The following is an 11,568-nucleotide window of genomic DNA, read 5'->3' on the forward strand; positions in this document are numbered from 1 at the left end:
TATTATTAATAAAGTAGAAGGGTGAAGGGCCATTTCAATGAATCTGTGCATGTGTATGATGATGTTAGTGGAGAATTAATCTCTTACATATGATCCTAATATTTTTTTATGAATTGAAGATTAATTGAAGTAGATAAGACAATAAGATTATTTTCATTATATCAAAGATTTATGATATTTTTCTAAGTAACTAATGGTATAGGGATTATATAAGTGAGCTTATTGTGAGTTGTAGTCCAAGTTGAATGACTTTATGCTCCACTAGCCAGAGGTGAAACACATTGATGCTACATGCTCGAGGGATTGCGGTGCACCCTTAAAGCTCCTTGTAACCATAACATTCCTTGGGGTCCTGACAGATATCCTCTAGTGACTAAGTGGGAGGATTTAAAAACCCTCATAAGGTCACAATATTACCCTATCATGTATGTAGATGACTAGTTGAACCATAGGAATTAATTTAGGTAGAGTGTATAGGAGTACAACACAAATTTTAGAAAGATGGACATAATGTTTTGTGTATCCCCCAAAAGTCCAAATCTATTCCTCAAGTATCTAAGGGGTCTAGGCAACCATCTACAAATGCAACCTATGTTTCTCAAAACTAGATCAGTGGAGAAGGCTTGCGTATTGGAATAATACCTTGAGAAAATAGGCCAGACGAAAGGGAAATGCAATGGGTCGAAGTAGAAGGAGAACCAAGATGTTTGTAAGGAGGGGGAGAAGAAGTGGAAAGGGGGAAGATAAAATACAACAATCATTATAACATTGACCACCATACATAGGATAAGTGTTTCACGTTGCATCGAGAGCTTAACCCAAAGAACAAAAAATAAAGATACAAAGAAGAAGAACCTCATGGCCACTAATTCGAGAAAAAAAGCTGAAAGAAACTCGAATGTGGATGAGAAGGTCACCTATACATTAGCACACAATGAGGTGAATATGAGTATCCTTCAACAATAGGAAGAGAATGAAAAAAACAAACTCTTATGTATAATATACAGGTCAAGGACACCAATATTAATGTTATGTTCAACTCAGGATCACATGCAAATTTCATTACAATGGAGTTGGTCAACAAATTGAGATTGGGAGTTCATGATCATCCAATCCCATATCCATTGGGATGGTGTTGGGGTCCAGCTACGAACAATCTATTCACCCTTTTTCCTACATTAATTTATCAATCGGGTACGTATTGAGGACAACCTGCACTAGCTGCAAAAGTAAGACAAATTTGTGAAGTGTTGTAAGCCCATCTGAGACTCTGACCAAGGAGTAGTGGTCGTAATTAAGGTGGGGTGTTAAAAATTTTGGGATTTTACTTTGAACCTAAATTTATGAAGTGTCAATCATGCATGTTTGAGCTAATATTAGTATATCTATTGTTAGAAGTTTTGAGTCTATTTAATAATATAGCTTCAAACAATTAAATGAATCAATAAGAGTCACAAAGCAAGCCAACACACCCTTTGTGTATATGGATACCCCTAGGAATAAGCCAAGGTACGCGTACGCACAGGTCAGGGCACCCCTGAGACAAGTGGTTGAGTGGAGGAGAGGTCGACCTAAGGTACATTGGGTTGAATGAAAGGTGAAATGGGTTGAGTGGAATGAAAACTAAGCATAGAAGCATGTTGGATAGAATGAGTGGAGAAACATAGCGAGGCAATCAGATGAAATGAGTGGGCAAACATGATAGTGGTTGGGCAAGACAATAGAGTCATATTTTCCCAAGACACCCAACGTACGAAGTTCAGCAAACCTAGGATTGGAAGGGGGAAACTGCATGGGTAAGAGACACCCCGTATAAGTATGGAAGTTGCATGATGGAGAGGAAAAAGTCGAAAAATGTGAAAAACAACCATTCTAGCTCAAGTCGAAGTCACATTATATTTAGTACGAAGGGGAGGTGTGAAGAATGAATGAAGGGTACGGGGGAGCCAAAGCAGCGAGGATCAATCCTTGCAATCATCCAAACCTAAGCTGAGTTTCGTAACTAGCCAAGGATGAGCCAAGATGAGTGACAATGACCTTCTAAAGTGCCGAGATGACCCGTGGGCTACTAGGATGACCTGTAGGGTGTCGAGATGGTCCGTTAGGGTGCCAAAGATACTCAAGTAGGATCCAAAGGGTTGAAAAAGGTTTGAATCTCTATGTATTGGTTATTTTGGCTATCTACTCTTACAACCCAAGCCTTTGTCTTAGTGAGTTATTGTAACTTGTATATTATTAATAAAGTAGAAGGGTGAAGGGCCATTTCAATGAATCTATGCATGTGTATGATGATGTTAGTGGAGAATTAATGTCCTACATATGATCCTCATATTTTGTTATGACTTGAAGATTAATTGAAGTAGATAAGACAATAAGATTATTTTCATTATATCAAAGATTTATGATATTTTTCTAAGTAAATAATGATATAGGGATAATATAAGTGAGCTTATTGTGAGCTATAGTCCAAGTTAAATAACTTTATGCTCCACTAGCTAGAGGTGAAACACATTGATGCTGCATGCTCAAGGGATGGGGGTGCACCCTTAAAGCTCCTTGTAACCATAACATTCCTTGGGGTCCTGACAGATATCCTCTAGTGACTAAGTGGGAGGATTTAAAAACCCTCATAAGGTCACAATATTACCCTATCATGTATGTAGATGACTAGTTGAACCATAGGAATTAATTTAGGTAGAGTGTATAGGAGTACAACACAAATTTTAGAAAGATGGAAATAATTTTTTGTCTATCCCCCAAAAGTCCAAATCTATTCCTCAAGTATCTAAGGGGTCTAGGCAACCATCTACAAATGCAAGTTATGTTTCTCAAAACTAGATCAGTGGAGAAGGCTTGCATATTGGAATAACACCTTGAGAAAATAGGCCAGAAGAAAGGGAAATTCAATGGGTCGAAGTAGAAGGAGAACCAAGATGCTTGTAAGGATGGGGAGAAGAAGTGGAAAGGGGGAAAGATAAAAATACAACAATCATTATAACATTGACCACCTTACATAGGATAAGTGTTTCACGTTGCATTGAGAGCTTAACCCAAAGAACAAAAAATAAAGATACAAAGAAGAAGAACCTCATGGCCACTAATTTGAGAAAACAAGCTGAAAGAAACTCGAATGTGGATGAGAAGGTCACCTATACATTAGCACACAATGAGGTGAATATGAGTATCCTTCAACAATAGGAAGAGAATGAAAAAAATAAACTCTTATGTATAATATACAGGTCAAGAACACCAATATTAATGTTATGTTCAACTCAGGATCACATGCAAATTTCATTACAATGGAGTTGGTCAACAAATTGAGATTGGAAGTTCATGATCATCCAATCCCATATCCATTGCGATGGTGTTGTGGTCCAGCTATGAAAAATCTATTCACCCTTTTTCCTACATTAATTTATCAATCGGGAGTGTATCCTTTCAAGGCAATGCGCAAGGTATATGCAGGGGCAAGGTTAGCATCCCTTACTGACAAAGGGTTTGTGATTAATATTCAAAACATTGTTGTAAAATTGAACTAGCTACAGTACTCGGGAAAGGAAATTACAGGAATTAATAAGCTATAATAGCAACTATGAAATAATAAACGACACACACAGGAATACACAACACCTAATTAGAAGAGCGGGCCCAACTCTCTAATCAAGGCTACGTTATTCACAGCGAAGAATGGAGTAGTGAAAGAGATGATATTTTATTAATCTAGAAAGAGCTATTACAATCTCGATGGGGCATCCCCCAATTACAGGAATAACCTATCTTTTATACACAGCAAGGGAGAACAACATCTTTCCCCAAAACCTGGTAATCGTATACCCAGAAATATACATTAGTTCGGAAAGGAACCAAAATTAGATAAACAAGATTAGCGAATGGTCCAAGAATGGTTCAGGGATCTGCAACTCCAACTACACAACTTCCTCCTGGCTAGTCGTTGTTGTGAATTGCAGATCTGTTGCGGGAAGCTGCAAGATTGGTACCTATTCTCCTGAAGCTGCGGTCAAACATACGTTTTAGTGTTGTGAATAGGAAAAACCCCGATACTTTACTTCATTAATAAAATATTCCAATAGACAAGAAAGGGGTAATTACCTTGCAGATTTAGCATAGTAAACATAGGTGAATAAGTGCAGAAAGGACAAAGAGAGGGATGGAAATGCAATAGAAAGATAGCCCGATTTGGTGCCCAACATCTCCCCCCAACTAGCCTTTTGCATGTCCTCATGCAGTTTGCTGCCTCCGCAGGTCTGGGTTTTGTAGACCATTAGCTTCCTAGAGCTAAGTAAGATCATACTCTTCGGCCATCTCTGTCCCTGAAACTCTAAAAACATCTGAGAGGAGCACTTCCTTCCACCAATCACCCGGAACATTATATGCTGGGGTGTAATTTTCCACTGGCAACCAAATAGTGGGGAACTAGAACTGAATCCCCATCCACCGAACCCCGCATGTTTGGACACACGCCACATACCTGGGCACTCTGGTGAGTGCTCGTGCAAAATTCGGTGCTCCAAACGGTTTTGTGTTCCGGACAGCTGTAGGTGACATCATCCATCTTTTCTGATAGCAATCAAGGGCTTCATCTTGAAATGTGACTAATTGTCTGACATAAAGATCAAGGCACCATTTCTGTGTCCTTATCATCCTTTCCTTATTTCCCTCAATTCCCAAAAAGGTGTTGTATTTGGTGAGCATGGTCATTGAGCTTTCATGTTCTCCTCTTACTATAAATGGATTTGTAACCTGATTGGACTCAAATGTATTAAAAGCCTTCTGCCAGATGATCTTATTAAAAGTGTAAGAGGTGAGAGCCCTTAAATGAATGTCCCCCACATATGGGACTAGGTTAAATTCTCTGTCCATGTGTAGTAGATACCCATGCATGTAAAACTCACACATCAAATGCTGATTTGGCATGTCATGGTTCCTCATTATGCAGAGGAATTGTACACCATCCTCTATTTCATAACTAATCTTGTTCCTGATGCTCTCCATGCAGAATAAAAGAAACTGTTCATGCAAGAATAAAGAATAACAAGAAGCAGGGGGACGACATGCCATCCCCTATTGCGCCAAGTTAAACATCTGCTCCTTATTAGTTTTTATCTCTGCCATTTTCTTTTCCAGCTACTCCATCTTGAGTTGCTGCTTCACATGCCTCAATCTCATGACATCTATGTGCTCCACATATTAAAAAAGGGTTGTAGAGGCTCCTTCCTGAGTTCTTCTAACCTCGCTTTGATACCGAGCTGCAGTGGATTTCCAAGTCTGCACTTCGGCCATTAGGGCATATTCTTGGTCTTCAAATAGTCAATCGACTGGCTCTGTTTGAGTGGCAGCAGAAGTTGTGGCTATCTGGTCCACCTAAGTCTCTGCTTCTGCTACTGTCGCTTTGGACCTTTTGGCCTGCCGCTTGTATTTCTTCATCCACTTTCGCAATTTGTGTACCTATTTCCTTAGTTTCCTAACCTCCATATTAAGCCATATTGTTTCTTTAAATTGCAGCTGGTATTTTTGTTTGACAGGGAGTCTTTGTTGTTCACACAAATACACCTATTCTTGCTTAACCAAAACTTCCTTAGTCTCGAGAGCTAGAGATAAATCCCCCCGGACAGCTTCTGCTATGCCGACTGTCGGGTTTTCCTCCACTGCCCGTTCTTCCTTGATTATTTCTTGCTTCACAGTCTTCTCGCCTGGCCTTGCCACTAGCTCATTCATTGGGACCGCTTCACTTGGTCCCTCCTCTTCGCCAATAGTTGCTTCCCTTTGTTGTGTGCTCACCATGACTGGTGGTGCCCTTGTGAGATGCTCTCTTGTTAATGTGTCTACTGGAACCGCTCCCGATTCCCCTGCCTCAAGGACCTCTGCCTCTTCTCTCCTTTCAAGCTTCGAAGTGTTTGTTACCTGGGCAGCATCTGTCCCACCCAGTTACGGTCTTTGTGATAAATTCAAAGCAAGAGGAATAGCGAGATCTTCTTCTGTGCACCAAGGGGAATGAGATACCCTTGCTCCTCTTGTGATAGAAGAGAAAAAGAAGAACTGGTAGGGATCTTTAGTGTTCGGTCTCGAGGTTGATGCTGGTTCTTGTGGGGTAGCACCAACCTCATGCCCTAATTCCCCAGAGATTCCTCCACAGGTTCCATAGTTTTCTTAGCTCCGAGCTCTTCTTGCCCTAGTTCCTCCTCTTTCATGGGTCCTATGGTCGGGGTGGTCACGACCCCTTCTTCATTCGGGTTGTCCTCCTCCATTGGATCCACGGTGGCAGGAGGTCCTTGTGCAATGTCAACTCCTAAGTCTTCCATTGGTTCCGCAGTTACGGAATGATCTTGGGGAGCAACCTCTTCTTCAAGATCTTCAGCTTCCATCTCCATCTCCTTCGTCTCCTCTTGAGCGACATAGTCATCTCCTCTTGCATATTCTTCCTCCATTGCTTCTGGTTCATCTTCCCTGGAGGCCACAGCGGCTACTATCTCTTCCTCCGTGGAATCCTAAAATAGTTCCCACAGGATTGGGATTCGTCTAATTGCATTCATCACCAACAGCTAGGCCAACCCGTGGTGGGTAATGACCACCATCACCTCTCATGACATTTGAGCTGAATGTGCCATCAGCTGAAGACTTCTTAGTAAGAAATAAGGCACATTTAATGAAAATGCCTCTGCTTGGGGGAATCAGAGGTGAGATAGTATTCGGAGATGATATTTGAACATAGTGGAGTATCTCCCCTCACAAGTTATATATTTTATGACAAACTCTGCTACCCCTCCCCATGGATGCGGTAATGAGTTTCGATCATATCCTCGACCATTCTAGGCGATGCTTTCTCTTGCCTACAAAAAGGCTTCGGGAAACTCTAGGAGGGAAGTCCTCCTTCAAAACCATCGTTGTCCATTTTGAGGGAGCCCGCTAACTTCTGCAATGGGTTCCTCCATAATAGGGACTTCTATCTCGCGGACCCGAGAGATTTTTTCTCCTAGGTTGAGTGTGAATTCTGCTGCAATTTCCTCATTCAACCCCCTCAACCTATCAAAGTAGACATTCAAACCTACATTCTCAAAGACCTACCATACCTCCTAATTGTTTTGTACCCTTGTCTTATTTTCTGGTTCATGCTGCACAGACCATCCACCCATCACCTTAGAGGCGAGATCAGCACAACAAATACAGTTAGATGGTAGGGGAGAATGACAAGGACCCAAACCATTGGAAACAATACTAATGTCATGGTCGCCTCAGGGAAAAAGGATGGAAGAGTACTTGGTATGTTTGAGAAATCTCAGAGAATGATGGTGAGTTATGGCGATATGGTTGGATATTTTCAGTGGTTTAATGCAGCGTGTTGGGGAGGTGATTGGTTATGACTCTTTGCTTATGAATACGCATTCCAATTCGTCGAGGTCATGATTACGAAGTACCGTAATCATTATATTTAGTTTGGTGTGGATTTTGTGGCATGAATGCATTTTTGTGGTACGCCGTCATTTATTATGATGGTTCCCCCTCCAACTTAATTACGATCGTCCGCGACATGTATTGGTGTCTTTTTGGAATATTTTAATTAAATCCCTAAAATTCAGTAGAGACGTACCTGGGGACCTACCTTGCTGTGGAGTAATAGCAACACGAAGTAATAGTAGCAGGGAGTAACATCAACGGGGAGTAACAACAACGAAAAAGTAACAGCAGCGATGGAGTAACAGCACCGATGGGGTAATAGGAGTTATGGAGTAATAGCATTGACAGAGTAACGGTAATTATAGAGCAACAACACTAGTGACGTAACAACAGTTGTGAAGTAACAGCACAGGTGGAGTAACAGCCGCTGCGAAGTAATAGCACCAGTGAAGTAATGGCTGTTACGGAGTAACGACAGTTACAGAGTAACAGCACCGACGGAGTAACATTTCTCTTGGCCATATTCCTTTGTTATTCCTGTAAAATACAAACAAGTAAGTAATAACAATATATATCTCTCTCTCTCTCTCTCTCTCTATATATATATATATATATATATATATATAGAGAGAGAGAGAGAGAGAGAGAGAGAGAGAGAGAGAGAGAGTGTCCTTTATACCAACAATCATTAAACCAAATGAATCAGAAAGATGTTTGACAAAGGCATCTCTAGAGGCTGGATGGTGGTATAGCTTTAGATGGTGTCAATTTAATAAAAACGAAGTATGATTCCTGTCTATTGTAATTAGTTTAACTGTTCCATTATCGAACACTACGTCCACTTCATATGGTCCCATATAACGAGTGCGAAGCTTGCCCTTGAAATATTTAAATCGGGAGTCATAAAATAATGCCCAATCCTCCACATGAAACACCTTGCTCTTGATAAATTTATCATGCCATTTCATTCTTTGCTGTTGAACAACAATAGTTTTCCAGACAGCTATTGATCGAATCTTGTCCAACTCATTCAACTATTCCAGTCGGTCTTTCCATGCTTCTGATAGGTCTAGACCTACTTCTAAGGCTGTTATGAGTTTAATGATCTCAAATTCTACCGGAAACAAGTGGGATTTCCCATAAACTAACTCAAATGGAGAAAACCCAATTGGGTTCTGCCATGTTGTTCTATACTCCCATAAAGCTTCCAGAAGTTTTTGTGCCCAGTCCCGATGATGACTTGCTACTGTTTTTGTCCACATATTTTCCAATATCTTGTTTGTACTTTCTACTTGTCCATTCGCTTGGGGGTGATAAGGGGTTGTCACTCTATGTTTAACCCTATATTTCTGCATCAGCTTCCCTATCATATGAGATGTGAACTACGCTCCTCCATCTGACACAATGTTCCTTGGGGTACGATATCGAGCAAAGATTTATTCAAAAAGAAAGCCTGCCACTACTTTCTCTGTTGCTCTCGTGACCGCTCTGGCTTCCACCCATTTAGTCACATAATCAGTGCAAACCAATATGTAAGCTTTCTGATGAGAAGGTGGATTGAAAGGCCCAACAAAATTGATGGCCCATTTCTCGAAAGGTTCAAGGACTATTTGGGGCTGTCAAGGAATTTCATCTCCTTTTCCAGGTTGTCCCATCCGTTGGCAACTATCACATCTACAAACATAATCCCCAACATCATGTAAGATGGAAGGCTAGTAGTATCCCATTTGTAGCACTTTGTGGCCTGTTCTCTTATCTGCAAAATGTCCTCTGCAGGGTCCATCATGGGAAACCTTTAATATCTCATAGATGTCATCCTTTGCCACACAGTTCTGAATCTGTTGATGAACCCTTGTATGAAAGAGATACCCTGCCATCCATCAATATCAGGTACTATGATGAATAATCTTCCTTTGATCCTTATGTGACAAATGATGAGGCACCTTCCCTATAGCAAGATAATTAGCAATATCTGCATACCACGGAGTGTTAGCAGAAACTACAAAAAGATGTTCATCTGGAAAATTATCTTCAATTGGTGTATTCTAACCATCATTTTCTATCCTAGATAGGAAATCTGCAACCACATTGTCCTTCCTTGGTTTATCTACTATAGTAATGTCAAATTCTTGTAGTAGCAAAATCCATCTTGTAATGCGACCAAGGGTAACATGTTTATTCATTAAATACCTCATAACTGCATGATCAGTATGTACAAAGGTAGGATACCCAGTAATGTAATGTCAGAATTTGTTGATGGCATAGATGACAACAAGGAACTCCTTTTCAGTCACTGTGTAATTTAATTTAGTAGGAGCCAAATTCTTACTAACATAGTAAACTGCATATGGTACCCTGTCCTCTTACTATCCTAATACTTCACCAACCACTATCTGGGAAGAATCCGTGTGAATATGGAAAGGTAATGCCTAGTCTAGCCCTCTAAGGATCGGAGCACTACAGACCAATTCTTTAATTTTCATAAAGGCTGCACCACAGTCACCTGTCCACACGATATTTGAATCTTTTGTCAGCAATTGAAAAAGTGGATGAGCTACTTTAGAAAATTTTTCTATAAAGCGCCTGTAATAACCATCACAAGCAATAAATTTGCGTACCTGCGTGGGAGTTTTGGGTATCAAAAAGTGAAGAATTATCTTTATTTTAGTTGGCTCCATTTGGATTCCTTCAGCCGAGAGAAAATGTCCCAGAACAATTCCTTCCTCCATCATCATATGGAATTTTACCATACTTAAGGAGACACATGCTTGTATGCACCTTTAAAGAACTTTCTCTAAATTTTTCAACCCTTCTACAAATGAATCCCCATATGGAGTAAAGTCATCCATGTAAATTTCAACACTATCATCCACCAAATTAGAGAAGATCACCAAAATTGCCCTCTAGAACGTTGCAGGTGCGTTACACAGGCCGAAAGGAAGGACCCAATATGAAAATGTTACCCAGGGGCATGTGAAAGTGGTTTTGTCTTGATCCTCTGGAGCTATCTGGATCTGGTTATACCCACTAAATCCGTCTAAGAAGGAGAAGAACTTTTTTCCAGCAGTGTGTCCAAAACTTGGTTAATAAATGGTAAAGGAAAATGATCTTTCTGCATTGCCTTATTTGATTCTCTATAATCCACACATATCCGCCATTTACCTTTTTTCTTAGGGACCATTACTAATGGAGAAACCCATTGGCTATCTGAAATGGGGTAAATAAAACCTACGTCTAGTAATTTCTGAAGTTCTTCTTTCACAAAATTTCTCAATGCAGGGTTCATTCTTCTTCGAGGTTGTCTCAGAGGACGGAAATCTTCCTTAATATATATATGATGGGTACATAAATTAGCAAGAATCTCCTTCATGTCTGAGTAATCCCAGGTGAAGGCTTCTTTATGCTTTCGAGGACATCTACAAGTTTCTTATTTTGGGATTCTGACAGGTCAGGGTTAATGTTCAGGGTCTTTCCTGGTTCCAATTCCACAGGGATACTTCCATGGGGTGCATCTACGGGTAGCTCCTCTGATCCTTCTGTTGTTTCAATAATTTCATGTGTTTCAAAGCTTAGGATAGATTCTAGGATTTGTTGATTTGACTCTGAAATGGAGCAAGGATCATCCATAGAGGAGGTGATTACATCATACTCCAATTCCATTTTTAACTGGAGGGTCTACCCAATAGTCAGGACTGATCTTAATTCCTCATTTTCCATTTCAGGCTCCTTCTTGGATAAAATTTTCTTGCTACCTGATGGTTTTGTGGATGGGTTTGGTTTTGTAGGTGGGTATAACACTAAATTCTTAGTGTTGTGTCCATTTGAAATAACCATGTGCCCTGAATGAGACCCAATGTAAGCATCTGCAGTAGCCAGCCATGGCCTCCCTTAAATCAGGGGATGGTCGCCAACCGAAGATTCATATGTAATACAAGGAAATCTATGGGACAGTGCCATGAATCCACCAAAATTGTTACATCTTCTTGTTAGAAAATTATATATTACAGAGTAATGGAACACATAAAATATTGCAAATATAAACACAGAAACCGCATAAAACAAGAGAGACACAGATATATGTGGTTCACCCAGTTTGGGCTACGTCCACAGAGAAATAGACAGTCCTTCTTTGATTATATTATCCAGCAAACTAAA

This window comes from Pinus tabuliformis, chromosome 3_1, assembly GCF_031772625.1.
Source record: "Pinus tabuliformis cultivar Carrire ecotype Pingquan chromosome 3_1, CPIR1, whole genome shotgun sequence".
Lineage (NCBI taxonomy): Eukaryota > Viridiplantae > Streptophyta > Pinopsida > Pinales > Pinaceae > Pinus > Pinus tabuliformis.